At 40.9% G+C, this 22,820-nt stretch overlaps 1 protein-coding gene across 2 annotated transcripts in view; it reads left to right on the top strand.

Moving 5' to 3' along the window:
* The window catches only part of tafa4b (TAFA chemokine like family member 4b), a 92,980-nt gene that overhangs the window by 53,221 nt on the left and 16,939 nt on the right, over positions 1–22,820 (top strand). The window lies entirely within an intron of this gene.

Below are 22,820 nucleotides of genomic sequence, written 5' to 3'. Positions count from 1 at the left end.
CTTTTTACAGCCTCCGTAACTGTCTACCATTTTTGTTTGTCCTGGGTTCAAATCCAGGCTCGGGATCTTTCTGTGTGGAGTTTGCATGTCCTCCCCGTGAATGCGTGGGTTCCCTCCGGGTACTCCGGCTTCTTCCCACTTCCAAAGACATGCACCTGGGGATAGGTTGATTGGCAACACTAAATTGGCCATAGTATGTGAATTTGGGTGTGAATGTTGTCTGTCTATCTGTGCTGGCCCTGCGATGAGCTGGCGACTTGTCCAGGGTGTACCCCGCCTTCCGCCCGATTGTAGCTGAGATAGCCGCCAGCGCCCCCCGCGACCCCAAAAGGAAATAAGCGGTAGAAAATGGATGGATGGTTTCAGCAGCAGCCAAATTAGTAGACTTTGTAATCTGTTTTGAAATGGTTCTATTCTAACCAAATAATTTATTGTTATTTTCATCGTTATCGCAGGAGGCTGCAATATATATTCCGATATAGATTTTAAAACCATATCACCCATCCCTTGAATGCAATAAAAATTACACAGAACTGGGAGATAGATAAAAAATACAACACAGTCAGCTAGGTTTGTCTTTACCCTCACCTTTTTTTTAATGGAACAGATATTAATATTATAGTATTTATCATAATCACCAACAAGTGAAATATATTTATTTTTAATTATATATCAGAAGAAGCAATTCACATTTTTTGCTAGACTGTACCAACTATTTTTAAACTAAATTTAATCTTTTTCATTCTTCATTTAAAAATTGTACATTTTCTCAATTAATTGCAAAAATCTGCATAGGCTCCAGCACCCTCGCGACCCCGAGAGAGACAAGCGGTAGAAAATGGATATCTGGATATTTTATACCGTATCATAGAGTACACCACTTTAATGACCTGCTTCCTGCAGCCTGTGGATGCACTCCCCACTTTCTCCACTTGATGTCACAAACATTGCAATCTCAATGCAAGGCAGCAGTGTTGGAAGACTTGAACTAAAGCTTTGGAAAGTTTTAACTTTTCACACTCAGAAAGTATGAAAAGCTGTCACTTTCAGATTGGCATGTTGTCATTGGCGGGGTGAGGGATAGTACTGCAGGGAGGCTCGTGGCGTTGAACGTCTTACAGACCTCATTTGGAGAACCCCGGGGACATTTGAGGGGAGCCACTGAAGAATAAGGCTGCTTTAGTCCCTTGTGTTGCTTAATCACCTGCACCCTCAACATAGCAATGTTTGCCCTCAGCTCATCCAATAGGCTGAAAGTTAGAGAACAGTTTCGACAGCAAACAATTGTACATGAGTGACGTTAATAACTCCTGAATTGTACAACTGAGCTTTTTTGAATGAGCAAGTATGCCTAGAAACATTTACCGTGTTTAATCTATACCAGTGGTTTTTAACCTTGTTGGAGGTACCGAACCCCACCAGTTTCATATGCGCATTCACCGAACCTTTATTTAGTTTTTTTTTTTCAAATTCAAGACAAAGTTGTATGTTTTTGGTAACACTTTAGTATGGGGAACATATTTTAAGTAACAACGACTTAATTTACAGTTATTTGCACACTAGGGGAACATATTCTAAGTAATAAAGACTAACTTAGAGTTATTTGGTTAGGGTTGGGGTCAGGGTGAGGCTTATAGTTCTAAAAAGGCCATACCGAATAAGGCATTAATTAGTACCTAATGACCAGTTAAGAGCCAATATGTTACTAATTTGCATGTTAATAAGCGACTAGTTAATGGTGAATATGTTCCCCATACTAAAGTGATACCATATTTTTTTTTTACTGGTGCACAAAATGAACCATGCATGAACATCGCCTTGTTCAAACAACAAAACTAAGACAGTGCATAAACTCACAACAAATTACACACATGCAAATCAATCAGCTGTTGCCGTATCCGTAATAAGTCAACAGGGAGAAGTTTGTATTTACACGAAGAGTTGGGTGTGTTTTGAGCTCGGATGAACCCCTGAGATCGACTCACCGAACCCATAGGGTTCGATCGAACCCAAGTTAAGAACCACTGATCTATACGCTCATCCAAAGCAGAGGTTCTTTATTACATTTGTGGAGGGGCCAACATTTTTCTCCGCAGACACTGCAAGGGCCAGCACTGTAGTATCTCAATTTACGAGCTAATTTTATTTTTTTTTGTCCTGTCCAGCTTTTCAGGCAAATCATATAGTTGATGTAGATGCCCATATCGGCTGTTCAGATTTACTTAACAAAAGAGAAGTGTAGGATACTTCTCTTGTTGCCTTTTTTGAATTTGACTTTATTAAATGTATTTATATTATCATTTGGTGCAGCCGGGCCGGAGCAGGAGGGGACGGAAAGAGAAAAAAAGGAAGACAGACGGGGAAACCGTGGGGACATGAGGGGGATCAGACAGAGAAACGAAAAAAAGAACAACACCAGCACATACAATATGCACAAATATGATTGCAAAAGTGATAGTAAAGAAGCAGTTAGTGAAATAAATAATAATATAGAAATGACAATGAGCATTTTTACACTGCAACTGGAGCGATACAAATACCAATAGAAAAAGCACTACTGATTTGGGTCTTTGACGGAGCTCTTGACTCAAAATACTTGGATCTCAAATCAGCGTCTTCCATTAAAATGAAATGAATTCAATTGCCTCCCAAAAAAACAGAACATTTTTTAACATGCCTATTATAGGTAAAACAAACTTTTAGATCATAAGTATTGTATGAATAAAAATTCATTCGAATGTACTATTAAAAACTACATTAGTTTGCATCCATCCATCCATTTTCTACCGCTTATTCCCTTTTGGGGTTGCGGGGGGGCGCTGGCGCCTATCTCAGCTACAATCGGGCGGAAGGCGGGGTACACCCTGGACAAGTCGCCACCTCATCGCAAGGCCAACACAGATAGACAGACAACATTCACACTCACATTCAAACACTAGGGCCAATTTAGTGTTGCCAATCAACCTATCCCCAGGTGCATGTCTTTGGAAGTGGGAGGAAGCCGGAGTACCCGGAGGGAACCCACGCATTCACGGGGAGAACATGCAAACTCCACACAGAAAGATCCCGAGCCTGGATTTGAACCCAGGACTGCAGGAACTTCGTATTGTGAGGCAGACGCACTAACCCCTCTGCCACCGTGAAGCCTATGCTTGCAATGTAATAATAATCCACAACATTTACTTTGGAGAGTGAACTTCTATGGTACATCCTTCCAGCTGCCTAGCTGTCAAACACACCATCGGCAGCTTATCCGTATATTCATACATAAATGTCAGCTGTTAAAATACCATTTTAACACCCTTGGCTGGTGTTGTACTCAATCTGCTTTAGTAGACTAGCAATTATATTATTGCCTCATCAAGTTGGCTAAAAATTCTCTCATGTTTTGATGATTTATTTCTTAAATTCAATGGATATCATCCTCTTCTTCTTCTCAGCACTGTCTTTCACACTCACTTTCCACATTCCTATAACCTGGAAAAGAAAGTCATGTCGCTCTCTAGGTATAATGTTATGCTAGCGAGTAAGACAAGATGTTTTGAGCGCCTCTTTTGAGGTTCACTGTGACATTTAGCCCGGTTGGTAGAGTGGCAGTGCCAGCAACTTGAGGATTCCAAGCTCGATCCCCGCTGCCGCCATCCTAGTCACTGCTGTTGTGTCCTTGGGCAAGACACTTGACCCACCTGCTCCCAGTGCCACCCACATTGGTTTAAATGTAACTTAGATATTGGGTTTCACTATGGAAAGCGCTTTGAGTCACTAGAGAAAAAGCGCTATATAAATATACTTCACTTCACATTTATTAAACCAAAAAACGACGAAGATGCTTGTAACTTTGATTTTTGCTTGCAACTTAAAGGCCTACTGAAACCCATTACTACCGACCACGCGGTCTGATAGTTTATATATCAATGATGAAATATTAACATTGCAACACATGCCAATACGGCCGGTTTAGTTTACAAAATTGCAATTTTAAATTTCCCGTGGAGTTTCTTGTTGAAAACGTCGCGGAATGATGACGCGTGCGCGTGACGTCACGGACTGTCAGGAAATATTAGCACAGCACCACTTACGGTTAAAAGTCGTCTCTTTTCATCCCGCAATTACAAAGTATTTTGGACATCTGTGTTGCTGAATCTTTAGCAATTTGTTCAATTAATAATGGAGAAGTCTAAGTAGAAAGATGGAGTTGGGAAGCTTTAGCCTTTAGCCACACAAACACACGGTGATTCCTTGTTTAAAATTCCCGGAGGTTAAGCTTTACCATGGATCGGAGCGGTCAAGCGAACATGAATCCCGACCACTTGTCAACCGGCAGGTTTCGGTGAGAAAATTGTGGTAAAAAGTCGCCTCTTACCGGAGATTTGCGGAGTTTGCTCCGTCCTTGTATCTGCCGTGACTTCCCTCAGGCACTGGCCTCAAGACACCCGTGGACACACCCCTCCGACTATGAAGTACCATTTAATCTCACTAAAACACTAGCAACGCAATAGAAAGATAAGGGATTTCCCAGAATTATCCTAGTAAATGTGTCTAAAAACATCTGAATCCGTCCCAATGCAATCGCCTTTTTTTTTTTTTTTCCTAGTCCTTCGCTATCAATATCATCATCCACAAATCTTTCATCCTCGCTCAAATTAATGGGGAAATTGTCGTTTTCTCGGTCCGAATAGCTCTTGCTGCTGGAGGCTCCCATTAAAAACAATGTGAGGACGTGAGGAGCCCTCACCCATGTGACGTCGTCATCTGCAACTTCCGGTAAAGGCAAGGCTTTTTTATCAGCACCAAAAGTTGCGAACTTTATCGTGGATGTTCTCTTCTAAATCCTTTCAGCAAAAATATGGCAATATCGCGAAATGATCAAGTATGACACATAGAATGGACCTGCTATCCCCGTTTAAATAAGAAAATCTTATTTCAGTAGGCCTTTTAAGCGTAACAAGAAGCAAAGAAACAGCTCATAATACAATCATGACAATACAAATATAAATAATATTGTTATGCGAATAATAGTAATGGTACATGTTACCAAAACTCTGACTGGGACCCTGATTTTTCTTTGTTCAGAGCGCAAGCATCACTACACCATCCAGCCGTTAACAACGTAGCTCCTCCATTAGTAAACAGTTTTCATTGTTTGGATGATGCTGCCACAGGGCAAACACCTAAGGCGGTCAATTACGTTCTATATAATATAATTTAATGCAGTGTTTCTCAATTATTTTCTGTGAGGAAGAAAAAAATATTTTGCGCCCTGCCACTCTCTGCTGTGACTATATATACGTGGTATAATTTGTCTATAAAGTTGTTAGAATTTTACCTATGCATAAATAACAGTGAAGCCAAGTGCTGCAGAGGTTTCGGCATATTCTGGTATGGCAAAAAAAAGCATGTTCCCGCCCCACTGTTTAAAAAGGACTGAACTAATCTTAGAGATTATTTTCCATATTTACTTGTTAAATCAGAGGTGTCCAAAGTTCACCCCACAGCTTTTTTCTTATTGGCCCGAGATACATCCGACAGACTTAAAATAAACAGAGTTTAACATCACACAAAAAAACTTAACAACAATCAAACTCACCTATATCCTTTCTAAAAAAACAAATGTATGTCAATGGTCTTTAAAGATTCTAATGGTTCCTGTCTTGATGAACATGTGTACATATTTTTTAAAAGATAAGGTAAGTTTTGGCATGTGCAAAAAACCCATAAAAAGATTTTAAGGGCTAATAATAAGAAGAAATTGAATATATCAGGAAGGTTAGATATTACAGGGGAAACTCAAAAAATGTGAATGCCATGCAAATGTTTGTCTATTCCAGCAATTAGATTTACAAGGTGAAACTAATATACTGAAATGTGCTGATAACATGTAACTCACAACATTTCAAGCCTTTTTTTGATATCATTTTGATTAAGGCCTTCAGCTTATGAAAACCTTGATATGAGAAGTTTAGAAAATGTTGGGTTTTCAAAAACCGTAAGCCATGTTTGAATTGAATTGACTTGTCTTTTTTTTCATTGAACTAGTATGCAGAGACCCTGAGGGAAGATTTGCACATATTGCAGACATTGAATATTTGATCATCAAAATTATAACAACATTTTTTTTCCATACCTCACTTTGCATGTAATTAGTTTTTTCACCTATTAATTTAATATTTGAACTTGAATAGATTGTATGTAGACACGTGACTTTTTCTGAGCTGTTTTCTTCTGGTGAACCAAACAAATATGGCTACTGTGCAGCAAACAAAGTGCCAACTGTAAGAGTTTGAAAAAGGCCTAAAACGTACTGCTAAAAGCAAATCTAAACGAAACAGAAAGAAAGGATGCAAAAAAATCGATCCCCATACATTATCAAAACAATATTTGTTGAGTGATATCAATGAATATACGTCGCTCGTGTTCCAAGACATGTCAAACTCTCATTCTACACTGCAGAACAGATGAAAACTTGCAAAAGCATGGAGGCCTACAACTTCTTTGTGTGTGGCTGGGTCGAGGAAATTGGTTTTAAGAGTTTCCCAGATAAATCATGCGTTGTTTTTGCTTTTTAAGGTTGCATGTAGGACAGGGCGATAATGGCTTTTATTAATATTTCGATTTTTTTCCTTAGCCTTGAATTAACATTTGATGCATATAATCACAGCAGTATGATGATTCTATGTGTCTACATTAAAACATTCTTCTTCATACTGCATTAATATATGCTACTTTGATATTTTCATGCAGAGAGGGAAATCACAACTAAGTCAATTGACCAAAACTGTATTTATTAAATACTCTTCATTCTCTCATGGGTGACTTTTTGAAAGAACAAATTAGTAGTGCTGCTACCTTTTGTAGTAACACTTCTGCTGCATTCTTTGCATATTGCTGTTGTCTGCTGAATATCTTCCCGCTTGAAGCCAAACCACCGCCAGATGATGGACCCCCTGCTTTTCTTTTGAGCATTAATGTTCTTCCTCCATTTGTGATCAGTTTCGCACCTTCTCTCTCTTGTAATGTCACACAACTCGCTCCGCTTGCGCCACCTGCCTCAGCTAACGTTAGCCATGCTGCTACCTCTCTGCTCGGCAAGAGCGTATGACGCTACACGAGCTACAGTATGTGACATATGTAAGAAGGCGGGCTTGATTTACGTCTCTGTGAGAAGGAGAGACGAGAAGGAGTGAGAAACACCTGTAGTGTAATGCCCACAGCTAAAAGCAACTGCGTGAGAACGTATACTCGAATATTACGATATAGTCATTTTCTATATCGCACAGAGACAAACCCTCGATATTGTTGTTTTACTAAGAGGAGGTGACGGCAGACTAACATCAGGTGGCAGTAATATCAAAATATGTATTTTTATATAAAGTAAATATACATATAATAAGAATATAAACAATACTAATGAATAAACCAAGGAAATGAAGTGTGACAAAAACTCAAAAGTGTGTATGATGTAAGGCTATGTGTGTAGATTAGCTGAGGTGTGTCTTACCAAAATGTTGACGAGCGCGAAGGAACGCGGAAGTCCGTGGGAAAACGTGTCCAAGCGGGAGGTCGAGAATCCAAAAGGCAGTCCGGGAGGCAAGGGGAAGAACAGGGGATCCAGGAGAACACGGGGAGTGCTGCGGGAAGACAACAGGAAACATCAGAACCAACGGAAACACGGAAGTCGCAGGGGAAGTACGCGGGATGGAAGCCAGATACAGAATGCTTACACACGTACAGAAGACTATAATCCGGCGAGTGATGGCAGGTTGTCCAGGTTTATGAAGGCAGCCCAGTCATTACCGTCGGGTGTGAAGATTGCCGGTGATTGATTGCAGCTGACGGCTGCTGCAGGGCGGGGACGCACGCAGCTCGTCCCTGGCTGTGCCCGTCCGTGGGCGTGTCCTGAGGTGCGCACAGACGAATGAGCGCCGCTGGCAGGAGTCTGAGCCGTAACAGTTATATCGATATATCGCCCAGCCCTAGTTGCATGTCATGATTTAACTTTGCGTCCTGCGAGGACACGTCCTTGTAAATAAAACTGTGAGTAGCACTCAATAGCCTTGATTCGCATTTTTTCATTTTCCCGTTATGTTAACCACTCATTAAGATAATTTGGAGACATGGCTGAGGACCTAACTCATTGTGAAATAAGACAGAGAAGTGATCACAACTCACTAACTGCACGTCCGTTAAGTTTAAGTTAAGTTTTGGCTGTGTTGCACGCGTCGTTACCTACATTTGTACGCTTCTCTAAATTTCTGGTCTGCCATCTTTCTCCTCACATTCGATAGTGTAGGGGGTATGCGAGGTCACATCGCTTTCTTGATTGACATGAAGGTGCAGAGCCAAGGAGGGCGGGCAAAAACAAGAGAAGAGATATTCGATTTAAGACCCAAGACTCGCCAAGTTGGTAGGTGTATGAAACACTCGTCGCAAAAATGCCTTTCAAGAACTCCAAAACAAATTAAATACAAATACTATCAAAATAATATTTACATGGGAAGTACTGAACGTTAAAAATATATCAAGCAAACGTGAGTGATCACCGCAAACTTGTGTGTTTCTCATCGTCGTTTCATAAAATCTTGCACCCTTCCTCCCTTTTGATTACCTCTCAAGGATCTCTGAATTTACTTTTATCCTTTTCATGATTTGAACGGTTCCAAAAGCCTAAAACAACGCAAGCATTGGGCATTTTTCTTCGAGAAAGGCAAAATGCCGCCCAGAACGCCTTGACAACAGACTATTGACTATTAACAGACTTGACCACTTTAAAGGGGAACTGCACTATTAAACTATTGTTCCCAATCCTTATGAGAGACATTATATGTCAGCATGACCTCATGCTTACTGTACATTACCTTTTGCATTATATTTATATTTTCATGTATTGTCTACCTCATACTTTTTTAATTTTTTATTTCATTGCTTAAAATAAATGAAAAAAAAAAAGAGACATTACGATGGATGTTAATATTTTTTTCATGCATTTTATGTATTGAGTAAATGCAATCAAAAGTTTGCTTACAATCGCTTATAAAACCCTTAAAAAAACATCCAAACACCTCCATTGAAGTTTTATGGACATGATGTTAGTATATATGTAATGTAGTACTGGGCTTATGTATAATAATACAGTGAAGTGAATCATATTGGCGGAAGCTGAATCCTGGAACCCTCAAGTTGCTGGAACGACCGCTCTACTAACCGAGCCACGCCGCATTTGACATTGACATATTTTGATCATTTTAAGCATACGCGTCGCGTTAATTTCAAAAACGCATCACAATGGGTTTTTTTTTCATCACTGATTAGTACTCACTGCAGACTTTATGAGAACCATCAAACATAATAAAGCATTTAATGTGCAAGGTCTGCTGTCATTAGGATACCGACTGCTAGGATGTTCATATATTCCTATTTATATAAAGAATGACTTACCATCTTCGTGAAGAAACAGCTTTGTGGCGCGCGGGGAGGACTAAATGTCTTTTCATGTCTTTCTCGCTATTTCAGGGCCCAAAATGGTTGTCAAGAGTGTACCAACTTGTCAAATTACGTCCTCAGACTTCTTCTGTCCACGTGAGGTGCATGAATTATGATCTACGATAAACTTTCAGGGAGCAAGGAAGCTAGAAAGCAGCAGACCACTCAAATATGTAATCATAGGGCCACACGGTAGTGATCACGTCGCCGCTATAATTAGTTTGTCTGCATTAACGCTGATAATAACAATATCACTAATACTTGGTTAAAGGCCTACTGAAACCCACTACTACCCACCACGCAGTCTGATAGTTTATATATCAATGATGAAATATTAACATTGCAACACATGCCAATACGGCATTTTTAGTTTACTAAATTACAATTTTAAATTTCCCGGGAGTTTCGTCCTGGAAACGTCATGTAATGACGTGTACGCAAGACGTCACAGGTTTTTAGGAAGTATGAGTGCTGCACACACACACAGCTAAATGTCGTCTGCTTAATCACACAGTATTTTGGACATCTGTGTTGCTGAATCTTTTGCAATTTGTTCAATTAATATTGGAGAAGCTAAGTAAAAAAATGGAGTTGGGAAGCTTTAGCCTTTAGCCACACAAACACACGGGGATTCCTTGTTTAAATTTCCTGGAGGTGAAACGTTACTATGGTTAAGAACGCAGTCAAGCGAGCATGCATCAAGACGGAATGTCAACTAGCAGGTTTCAGTGAGAAAATTGTGGTTAAAAAGTCGCTTCTTACCGGAGAAAAGCTGAGCTTGTGCCGTCCATAGCTGCTGTCGACTCCCGTGGAGACACCCTTCCAACTATCAGGTACTATTTAACTCACTAAAACACTAGCAACACAATAGAAAGATAAGGGATTTCCCAAAATTATCCTATTAAATGTGTCTAAAAACATCGGAATCCGTCCCAATCGCGTTTTTTTTTCTAGTCCGTCGCTATCAATATCCTCAAACACGAAGCTTTCATCCTCGCTCAAATTAATGGGGAAATTGTTGTTTTCTCGGTCCGAATAGCACTTTTTGTTGGAGGCTCCCATTAAAAACAAGGTGAATATGTGAGGAGCCATCAACATGTGACATCATCGTCTGCAACTCCCGGTAGAGGCAGGGCTTTTGTCTTAACACCGAAAGTTGAAAATTTTATCGTGGATGTTCTCTACTAAATCCTTTCAGCAAAAATATGGCAATATCGCGAAATGATCAAGTATGACACATAGAATGGACCTTCTATCCCCGTTTAAATAAGACAATATCATTTCAGTAGGCCTTTAATATTCAAGTCACCAAATTTAAATGGAATATCGTTGGCAGTTTTTGATATTGGATTTTTTGCGCGAAATAGAGGACCTCCCATTGGCTTCGCTGTCAGCTGACTTTAATATTTAGAATGCAGTAAAAAAAAAATCCATCCGTTGTCATGTCTTTCATAATGATTGTAAAGAAAGTGCAGATCCCCTTTAAAAAATGTTCTACCATCCATCCATCCAACCATTTCTACCGCTTATTCCCTTTGGGGTTGCGGGTGGCGCTGGCGCCTATCTCAGCTACAATCGGGCAGAAGGCGGAGTACACCCTGGACAAGTCGCCACCTCATCGATGGGCCAACACAGATAGACAGACAACATTCGCACTCACATTCACACACTAGGGCCAATTTTGTGTTGCCAATCAACCTATCCCCAGGTGCATGTCTTTGGAAGTGGGAGGAAGCCGGAGTACCCGAGAACATGCAAACTCCACACAGAAAGATCCCGAGCCCGGGATTGAACCCAAGACGACTTAGGACCTTCGTATTGTGAGGCAGACGCACTAACCCCTCTTCCACCGTGAAGCCAATGTTCTACCATATATGGATAATCCACTGATGTCACATTTTAACTAAATTCTAAACAAACTGTTTGGAGGAAGTACGAAGAAAGGCAAGATTGTTTTATTAATATCTCTGCAATGCCTCCACGGTTTGATTTCAAATTTTGGGGACTTACGTAGATCCCAAATACACATAGTCACGTACTGTCAGGTAAAAAAAAGTTGTTTTTGCATGATAGGGCCCTTTTTATTATTTACTGTATTGTGACACATTATTTCACAGGGACGTTAAAAACTATACATATCCAACTATATCTGTACAACTTCGGAAATTACAACTACCGTATTTCCTTGAATTGCCGCCGGAGCGCCAATTAATTTAAAACCTCTTCTCACTCCTGCGCTTACCAAAGGCATGCGGTAAAAGTAAGCATGCGCTAATTATTTTAAAACCTCTTCTCACTCCGGCACTTCCCAAAGTCATGCAGTAAAAATGTGAGTGTGATGTAAGCTTGGACCTTAAAGCCTACTGAATAGCTCTTAATCTTCTTCCCTTTATGCGATTTCAAATTACCGAAATCAGCGTCCTCCATTTTGAAAATTATGACAGGGGAAGTGTCCCTCGTGACGTCACAAGTTTGACCAGGCGGTAATACTAAGCATGCGCTAATTATTTTTGCGAAGCGAGTTTGACCCGGCAGCAATTCAAGGTAGGTGCTTACTATATGCCCTGCGGCAATTCAAGGAAATACGGTGTTATACTGACAAATACTGACGTAAGGCAGTCAAACTTTTATAGCAGATCCAAAGACATGCACCTGGGGATAGGTTGATTGGCAACACTAAATTGGCCCTAGTGTGTGAATGTGAGTGTGAATGTTGTCTGTCTATCTGTGTTGGCCCTGCGATGAGGTGGCGACTTGTCCAGGGTGTACCCTGCCTTCCGCCCGATTGTAGCTGAGATAGGCGCCAGCGCCCCCCGCGACCCCGAAAGGCAATAAGCGGTAGAAAATGGATGGATGGATGGATGTTTGATTAGAAGGGTTCATATGAAAAAAATTGACACCTTAGTAAAAAGGAAGGTCCAGCTGGCTTTCACATAGATGCAAGAGAAAGTTTGCATACATGAGAATGTTATCTAAAATGAATTTAGATCTACCTTGTTAAAGGAGCATTAAGGTTCCTAATGGGAGAACATCAATGTGACGGGTCCCCAGCCGTCCTCGTGTGGGTTGCATTGCCGATTGATACCGGACGCATCGTAACAGGTTTGACTCGGGTTTATTATTTTAATAAACATATTGTCTTGACAGTCGGTCGCGCCAATTTCTAGCTCACCGGCTCTTCCTGCTCGTCGCGGCGCACCTTTCGGTGGCCGGCGGGGGCTCTGCTGCGGGGGATCATCTTGCTCAGGGTCGATCTCGTCGCTCTCGTGGTCGGTGTTGCCGGTTGTTCCTTCTACTACTTCTACCACGATTGCTCCTCCCTCTCCCCTTTTATGCTGCAGCAGAAGATGCAGGGATTGAGCAGGGGTGTGTTGTGTACGCACCTGACTCTGATGGCTGTAGTGTCGCTCCAGCCGTGCCCCGCCCCTCCGCTCTGCTGCATGCTCCGCCTCCTGGCCGCCATCTTGGGCAGGGCCACCGTTTGCCCTGGCCCGCTGTCGGCTCGTCGGCTCCGCCTCTCCACAATCATGTGTTTGAGGGTCAATGTGAAAGTAGTTATGTCTGGTGGTGTATAATACATGTTTCTGCCTTTCATGGTAGAGGGCATGTTTCGGATAGGGTCAGGAAGGGCCTCTAGTGTAAAACCATTCATGCAATTGACTCGCTGTGGCGACCCCTGACAGGGGAAAACCATGTAAAAAAAAAAAAGTAGTTGTTGCTTTGTTATATGTAACCCAGCAATAATCTGACACCATCGAAACATTCACTGCTGATTCCCTGAGGTGAAGATATCTCAATGGACTGCTGCCCACTACCTCCTTAATCTATTTAATATCGATCTGATGAGACCTGTGTCTGATTTAATCATGACATCGCAGGCTGATCTCCAACGCCTGTTTATTCTCAGACTTGACAGGCAGGTGCCGGAGTGTCAGCTTGGCCCTGCCCCACTATGCTCCTGCATGGAATGAGTTGCACGGAAGTAATGGCGCTCGCAGGCCATTAGCTCTAAATAACACTCAAAGCGCCATCATCGGAGCTATAATGGCAACATTAACAAGCATTACACAGCCATTGGTTTTTAGAACCACTAACTGCCGCTGTGCTCATGCATCATAACAGCCTGTTAGATGTTACTCTTTGTGATAGCTGGGACTTTTTTTTTTAGGGACTTGGCTTTTTTTTTATTTTTGTAATTTGCTCCCCATTTTTTTTTTTTTTTTTTTTTCCAAGATGGCGCTGCTGTAGTGGCTGCTGTAGGCAGGAGCTCTGTGCTCTTGTGTCATCCTTTTGTGTTTCCCTCTTGTTTTCATGTGGTATTATATTTTTTTGCATTTTGGTCCGGGACCATTTGGGACTGTGTGACAAGGGGTGGCACTTTCGTGACCTCTGTGGTGCTTTTTTTTTGTGGACTTCTGGATCTGCCTCCCGGGAGCCTTTTGGCCATGGAGACCAGCTGCTGGGTCTCTGCTACACCAGAGTCTGTTTGGATGTACTGGAGGAGATGCGGATGAGGGGACAGGGCTGTGGAGCTAGCACTGAGCTACTGGGACGGAGAGGCTTCGCGGTGTCTTGACTGGGTGAGCAGGTGTCGGACACCTCAGTCACCTTGGACGTATCCTCGCTCATCCATGCGGACTGGACACTGGCCGAGAGTGGAGTCGGCTGTCCTGGTTGCTTTGATGGGTCTGCTCCTGTCTCTGGCCATGCTCCCTCCACCCCAGCAGACGATGGCGTGGAACACCGCAGAGACCACCACAGTGGATATGTTTCTTTTAGTTTTTATTCATAGCTGTATGTAGAAGTGTCTGGTTGTATCTGCTGCTTTAATGTCTTTAATGTCCTCTGTGTTCTTTGATGTTTGATGTTTCCCTCTTACACACATGGAAGAGGGATGTGTACTATGGCTATGAGTTGGTGTTGTTTTTTTTTTTGTTGTTTTTTTTTGTTGTTTTTTTCCCCCTTGGCCTCAGTCTGCACCCCCACTCCAGGGCCTAGGCTAAGACCGATTTTTTAATTTTATCTTAATCTTAAATTTTTTTCTCCCCCCCCCCCCCTTGTTTACCTGTATGTCATCTGTTTTGTAAGGGGCGCTGGAAGCCGGCAGACCCGTCAGCGATCCTGTTCTGTCTCCCTGTAATGTTTGTCTGATCTTGAATGGGATTGTGCTGAAAATTGTAATTTTCCTGAAGGAACTCTCCTGACGGAATAAATAAAGTACTATCTATCTATCTATCTATCTATCTATCTATCTATCTATCTATCATCTTCATCACAGTATTTGTGTAACTGTAATCATCCAGTCCAGCTCGTTAAGCTCACTTGCCGTGTTGTCAGTTTAAGACACTCGTCTCCGTCTTATCTGGTTAGTCGTCCGCAATCAGTTTTGTTTATTCTCACTCTTGCTATTCATCATTCCCTGAGCTCCTCACTAAGGATTTTTTGGGCTAACTAATAATAAGCCTGATTTGCCTCTGTGGTCACCCCCTGATCTGACATAATACTCCGCTCAAAACACACATCACACATATGATGAAGTATTCAAACAAGACACTCCAGCAAGTCTGGAAATCTGTATGTCATTTGTTAATTAATTTTTCGAAATAAAATCAAAACAAACAAAAAAAAAACGAAAAACTTGTTTTTTCCAAATTTGTTTGGAGACACAAAACAGAAAGCTAAAAGTTTTTACGATTTTGGATTTTTTGCACAATTACAAAATTAACAAACAAGATAATGTTTTTTGGCGAAACCTTTTGATACACCTGGTTTCAGGCACGTGCACACATAGGGCCCTATGGATGCTTGAGCCCCTGCCCTTTTTTGCCTCGTCTTAAAAAGTGCCCACTGAATGTGTGTGTTTTTTCATTTTTTTTCTTTTTTCTTTAAACAACATTAATAAATTCCTATCAGGGATGTAAAAAAAAAAACAGACAAAAAACAAAAAAAACAGCAGTACAAAAATTCCACGTTTTCTTGGAGCGGTTTAGCTCGGTTGGTAGAGTGGCCGTGCCAGCAACTTGAGGGTTGCAGGTTCAATTCCCGCTTCTGCCAACCTAGTCACTGCCGTTGTGTCCTTGGGCAAGACACTTTACCCACCTGCTCCCAGTGCCACCCACACTGGTTTGAATGTAACTTAGATTTTGGGTTTCACTATGTAAAGCGCTTTGAGTCACTAGAGAAAAAGTGCTATATAAATATAATTCACTTCACTTCACACTTCACTTCTTGTAATACCGGGTTGTTTGAGCCTGCCGCTTCAGCCAGAGAGAGAGAGAGAGAGAGAGAGAGAGAGGGCGAGTGAGTGAGTAAGTGAGAGGAGAGAGAGCCAACTGCGCCCCTGAGGAGACGTGACAGTGGAGCAACTTGAACCTGTGAGTTATGGTCTAGTCGCCGTCAACTTATTCAGCACCTAATATGGGTCATATTTCAGAAAAACGCTGTATTATTCTATTATTCAAAGTGTCAGCTTCTGTTTTTGCCGGACGTCGGAGCACAGCACATCAATTTTGCACAGAGCAGAGCGGATCGTGCGGTATAGGAAGTACTGTAAAAAATACAAAATAAAACACCGGGTTAATTTTCAAAATAAAATGCACTGTGTTTACGGCTGATCTTCTCCTCTCCATTGAAAAAGACGTAGTCATAAATCACAATGATGTGATCAACATCTACAGGGACATGGCCCCCAGAAGGTTGCTGCTCTAAGGCCCCCAAAAGGTTTGGCTCCTGATTGTGTACTGATTTCACAGCATTTAATGGAAGCCCTGAATTTACATTGATGAGCATATTTGGGTATGGGTGGCCTCCATTTTACAGCCCTCTACTGGCCCCTGGTCCATACTTTTGGCCCTGTATTGCGTTTCAGTTGTTTAGTCTGAGCATTAAGTGAGAAAGACCATACGTTACAACTTAATGGTGTTTTCATCAAGTTAAGGGAAGAAGGACAGATTTTCACATTGAAGTTTTTTCCATTTGGGTATTTATTTTTACATTTTTTTTTTCAAAGTTCATGTTGCACTGTTTAATGTTCAATATTAAAGTGCTTATCTTTAACAATAAATAGCCTAATAATAAACCAGTGTTTTGTGGCTTTTCATGTCTTCCAAGCCTATGATAATGTGAATTAACTCATTATGACAATAATTTGTTGACACAAAATAAATGGCAATCACTTTTACCTACAAAGGACATACAGCTAAGTAGTTGGCTTCCTATTAGCAAATTTAATTTTACATTAATTTCCATATTGTGTAAAGGACCAACAAAAATGTCCTGCTCTTTTCTGACTTTGAGCCCCTGCCCCTCTATAATCATGTGCACGTCCCTGCCTGGTTTACCCGGAAGTAGTTTTGTGTGAACTTGGGCTTGCAGGTAAAAAAAAAAAAAACAAGAAGAAGAAGACAGTAAATCAACAAATTGAGGTTATGGATGACTTTTTCTCCTATGTGAACATTGCAGAAAATCTGGATTGGCTCTTAACCTGATTAGTCATGTCGGGATTTTGAACGGGTTCACGTAAGGGGCAGGCTTAGCAACAGATGACCAACCACAAACATGGATTTACTTCTTTTGGTTTACATTACTCAGGGGGAACAATTTCATGAAGAATATGAAAATGATATACTTTCTCGAGAAAACACGTTAACAGTAGCCTATAAGGCCAATATTAATTGCACTATCAATAATTTCTCAATTATTATGTGATCTAAAACAATATTACCAATGCATAGTTGTCTTTTTTCAATAATTATGCATATGGATAGAAAACACTGCTTATTGCATTTTGACTTAGACTTAGACTTCCTTTTTATTGTCATTCAAATTTGAACTTTACAGTACAGATAAGAACGAAATTTTGTTGCATTAGCTCTTGGTAGTGCAGGATAAAAAAAAAAAGCAATAAGGTGCAGATATAAATAAATAGATTATTGTACAAATAAATACATTGCACTTTTTCACATGCGTCCATGTTTATGGATGTATGTTATATTGTCTTTTTTATTCCAGCGAGTTAATCCATTTTGGGGGGAGTTGAGGGGATAATTTAATTATGATGCGTTCAAGAGTCTTACGGCCTGAGGGAAGAAGCTGTTACAGAACCTGGAGGTTCTGCTACGGAGGCTGCGGAACCTGTTCCTAGAGTCCAGCAGTGAAAACAGTCCTTGGTGGGGGTGGGAGGAGTCTTTGGAGATTTTCTGAGCCCTGGTCAGGCAGCGGCTTTTTGCGATCTCCTGTATAGGAGGATAATGTTTTCCGCCGTCCTCAGCACTCTCGGGAGAGACTTCCAGTCTGAGGCATTGCAAGCTCCAGTCCAGACAGAGATACTGTTGGTCAGCAGGCTTTCTATAGTGCCTCTGTAGAATGAGGTGAGAATGGGGGGAGGGAGCTGTGCTCTTTTCATCCAACGCAAAAAGTGCATGCGCTGCTGAGCTCTTTTTACAAGAGCTCCGGTGTGTAGGGACCAGGTTATATTGTCAGTGATCTGCACCCCCAGGAACTTGGTGCTGCTTACCATCCCCACCGCTGTGCCGTTGATGAAGAGTGTAACGTGGCTGGACTGGTGCTTCCTGAAGTCAACAATGATCTCCTTGGTCTTGTCGACGTTCAGGACCAGGTTGTTGGTTCTGCACCAGTCAACCATATATGAATAGTATAAATATATTCTACATATATTCTACATTTAAGTGCAGTCAAGGAACATATGCATTATATAGAAGATCTTGGACAAACTTTTTGGCAGTAGGTCTATAAAAACCCCATATAGAAATAATTTTTGGGGGTGAATTTGCAACGTCAAAGATAATTACACACAAATCTAAATGTTCACTGCAGAGGATGCTGCTTCTTAAGAATATTAGTATATCAAAGTTTACGTATATAGCCTTTAATCACAAATGTCTCAAGGGGCTGCACAGGCCACAACAACATCTTTGGCTCAGATCTCACTACAGGGCAAGAAAAAACTCAACCCTCTGGCAACAACTAGAACCTTGGAAGGGACCGCAGATGTGGGAATCCCCTCCTGGGTGACCGGTGCAGTGGATGCCGTGTGGATACGGTTAATATTGTGAGAGTCCAGTCCATACTGGGGCCAGCAGAGGATCCTCTTGCAGAACCGTGACGGACTGATGCATAAAGAGTGGTCACCCTGCGTTCCAACTTCATGTGAAAGTCCAGTCCATTGGGAGGCCAGCAGGGGATCATCTTCAATGGAGTCAAGTCAGCAGCAATATACAAAGTAAGAATAGTGAAGGAAGAAATCTGGCCCCTGGTCTTTAGATGTCTGGAAATGTGGCGCCCAACAACATTTAGATGAATAGGCCTGTCTTACATCTTTAATGTCTGGCTGACATCGGACCCCCTCGGTCATCCTGTCTTCGTCTATGTGTTTACCTGCAATCCCAAGTCAATGTAAATCTTGTTCCAGGTAAATTTAATGTATCAAATTAATTCCCCAAAAATGTTTATATGTTTTGTCAATTGTACAGTTGTGCACCGCAAACAAATATTTAAGCAAACAGAAGTTTTGCTTGGATCCCAATTGTGGACTTTGGGCCAACATCCACAGTCTTAAAGTCTGTTTATGACAGTTTGGACAGATACACGCACACGACTGGCTTGCTGAAATTCAGTTTGTGAAGCTCTGGCAGTCCTTCTGTTCCTCCTCGCACAAAGGAGAAGATATCCATCCGACTCCTGGGATATTGCCCTGACATGTCCCTCTCCTGGTGTACAGTAATGGCCTGTCTCCCGGTCTCCTCCTCACATTCTTGACAAGGTTCTGGGTGACACAGAAAACCTTCTGGCCATGTCACAAATGGATGTCCCATCCTGGAAGAACCAAATGACTCGAGGCTATTGGGAACTTAAAATTAGGCAGTAATCAACAACAGATGAAAGGAGATACATGTTTGTTGGCCACCACCTATCAAACCATTCCTCAGTAGGACTTTTCTTGCTATTTGTATCCCCTTGCCACTGGCTATATGTCTCATTTGCATAACAATGTTGGAAACAAATTTCCAATTGTTATTGCTTCCTCCAGTAACTGGACTGTTTTTTGATTTACTTACACCCTGTCCACACAGGAACCTTTTTAGGTTGGAACAGTAAAGTATTGTTTCAGCTTTCATCCACACAGCAATGGCGTCCTCTGTGACCTAAAACAATAGTTTTTGAGAACGGGCTCCGGAGTTGGAAATGCGACGTTGTTCATAAAATCTACTGTATTCTTTAGCTAAACAGTTGATGATCGGGTCAACTGGAAGATTTAACAAGATTTATTTAAAACTGGACAAAGGTAAATGTTACAGCATTGGTCTCACTCTAGTAATTGCATCTGACGGTCAGTCAAAAGCAAGAATGAGCCCCAGTGGAGAAGTCTATACTCTCTGTATTGGAAAAGAGCAGTCAAGTCCAGTGTGTTCAAAGTTCAGTAATGGTTGGGGCCCTTTCTATGACTTGGGTCAGTGTTTCTCAAATGGGGGTACACATACCCCTGGGGGTACTTGAAGGTATGCCAAGGGGTACGTGAGATTTTTTTTTAAATATCCTAAAAATAGCAACAATTCAACAATCCTTTATAAATATATTTATTGAATAATACTTCAACAAAATATGAATGTAAGTTCATAAACTGTGAAAAGAAATGCAACAATGCAATATTCAGTGTTGACAGCTAGATTTTTTTGTGGACATGTTCCATAAATATTGATGTTAATGATTTCTTTTTTTTGTGAAGAATGTTTAGAATCAAGTTCATTAATCCAGATGGATCTCTATTACAATCCCCAAAGAGGGCACTTTAAGTTGATGATTACTTCTATGTGTACAAATCTTTATTTATAATTGAATCAATTGTTTATTTTTCAACAAGTTTTTTGTTATTCTTATATGTTTTTTTCCAAATCGTTCAAGAGATACCACTACAAATGAGCAATATTTTGCACTGTTATACAATTTAATGAATCAGAAACTGATGACATAGTGCTGTATTTTACTTCTTTATCTCTTTTTTCAACCAAAAATGCTTTGCTCTGATTAGGGGGTACTTGAATTAAAAAAAAATTCACAGGGGGTACATCACTGAAAAAAAGTTGAGAACCACTGGCTTAGGTGACGCAGCTAGAGAGGCTGAGTCGCTCGGTCTTTGTCGTCTTAAATCCTGTATCATTTTCAGAAATAGGTGAACTTTGTTATTGCAGTAATCAACAACATGAACATGGAAGACTAAACAAAATTGAAAGAGCAGCTTGCAACCACCTTTGAAGTAGAAAGAGAAGGATCGAACAAAGGCCAAAGACATCAAAGTAGTCTCTCTTAAATGAAAACGATGAGCTACAGTACGTGTGTTCTTACTTTTAGTCAAAGGAATTTATATAGTAGATTTAAGTAAAATGAAATGTAGAGTAAAAGAGTATATATTTAAAAATATTCTAACGTGTGGACAAGCAAACCATTACTATGTGATATCGATTACCTCAAAAGCAAAGACTGCATGCACCAGCTGCTAGCAACAACAATGGTAAACAAAACAAGTTGTTTTTGTGCTGTGATTACTACTATAAACACTATGGCGACCCAACTTGGGTTTGACTAAGGATTTTTGCAGTCGAATATCATTCATTAGATTTTCCCCTTAGTCGATGATCTATTTATGAGAAAACAGACGATGATGTTATGTTGAAAATGTATACTGACTGGTCACTAGATGTAAGTAAAGTCACATGGATATGTATACAGCATGTGTATATTCTAGGGTTAATCAAATATATTTATAAAAGGAATAAAGTATTTTAGTAAACTGACCTAAACAAAGGTCTAATTTGCATCTTTTTCCACTTAAAAAAAAAGGCTAAAACACAGTTTCTGGTGTTCTCGCTTTGGCACAGCAGCAAGAGGACATCAAACTTGACTAACTAGAGAAATTAAAACTTGTAAGAAAGTTTTTCATATTTGAACTAGTGGAAGTATGATTACCTTTGCAAAAACAGCACTACACCTCCGGGGCGAGGTGGTGTGTGGGCCGCATCATGTTTAATTTCCAACGTGGCTGACAGGGTGTTTTGGCCAACAAGAGACCAGCGATGGCACGGTGGGCTTCATGTCCCAACGAGCATAGATCACATACCCCATGTAAGAAACATCCTCCCAACACTATTAATAAAATGTTCCTGAGTGCAGACAAATAGATTCTTCATAAGGTAGATTTAATGCCAGACAATATGACTGTGAGGTTGATAGTCGAATACTACTTATCTGAATCGAAACATTGACTATTTGAAGACTTGGTCATAATGACAACACTAACTTATATATACGGTGGGGCAAAAAAGTATTTAGTCAGCCACAGATTGTGCAAGTTGTCCCACTTAAAATGATGACAGAGGTCTGTAATTTTCATCATAGGTACACTTCAACTGTGAGAGACAGAATAAGAAAAAAAAATCCGGGAATTCACATTTTACGAATTTTAAATAATTTATTTGTAAATTATGGTGGAAAATAAGTATTTGGTCAATCATTCAAAGCTCTCACTGATGGAAGGAGGTTTTGGCTCAAAATCTCACGATACATGGCCCCATTCATTCTTTCCTTAACACGGATCATTCTTCCTGTCCCCTTAGCAGAAAAACAGCCCCAAAGCATGATGTTTCCACCCCCATGCTTCACAGTAGATATGGTGTTATTGGGATGCAACTCAGTATTCAGGGCGGTATAGCTCGGTTGGTAGAGTGGGCGTGCCAGCAACTTGAGGGTTGCAGGTTCGATTCCCGCTTCAGCCATCCCAGTTACTGCCGTTGTGTCCTTGGGCAAGGCACTTTACCCACCTGCTCCCAGTGCCACCCACACTGGTTTAAATGTAACTTAGATATTGGGTTTCACTATGTAAAGTGCTTTGAGTCACTTGAGAAAAGCGCTATATAAATATAATTCACTTCACTTCACTTCTTCCTCCAAACACGACGAGTTGAGTTTATACCAAAATGGATACATGGATGATACAGCAGAGGACTGGGAAAATGTCACGTGGTCAGATTAAACCAAAATAGAACCTTTTGGTATAAACTCAAATTGTCGTGTTTGGAGGAAGAAGAATACTGAGTTGCATCCCAAGAACACCACACCTACTGTGAAGCATGAGGGTGGAAACATCATGCTTTGGGGCTGTTTTTCTGCTAAGGGGACAGGAAGATTGATCCGTGTTAAGGAAAGAATGAATGGGGCCATGTATCGTGAGATTTTGAACCAAAACCTCCTTCCATCAGTGAGAACTTTGAATGGTTGACCAAAAACTTATTTTCCATCATGAAAATTACAGACCACTGTCATCATTT

This window comes from Nerophis ophidion, linkage group LG16, assembly GCF_033978795.1.
Source record: "Nerophis ophidion isolate RoL-2023_Sa linkage group LG16, RoL_Noph_v1.0, whole genome shotgun sequence".
Classification (NCBI taxonomy): domain Eukaryota; kingdom Metazoa; phylum Chordata; class Actinopteri; order Syngnathiformes; family Syngnathidae; genus Nerophis; species Nerophis ophidion.
Note: the sequence above shows the minus strand (reverse complement) of the source record. Positions and strands in the feature narration are given on the sequence as shown.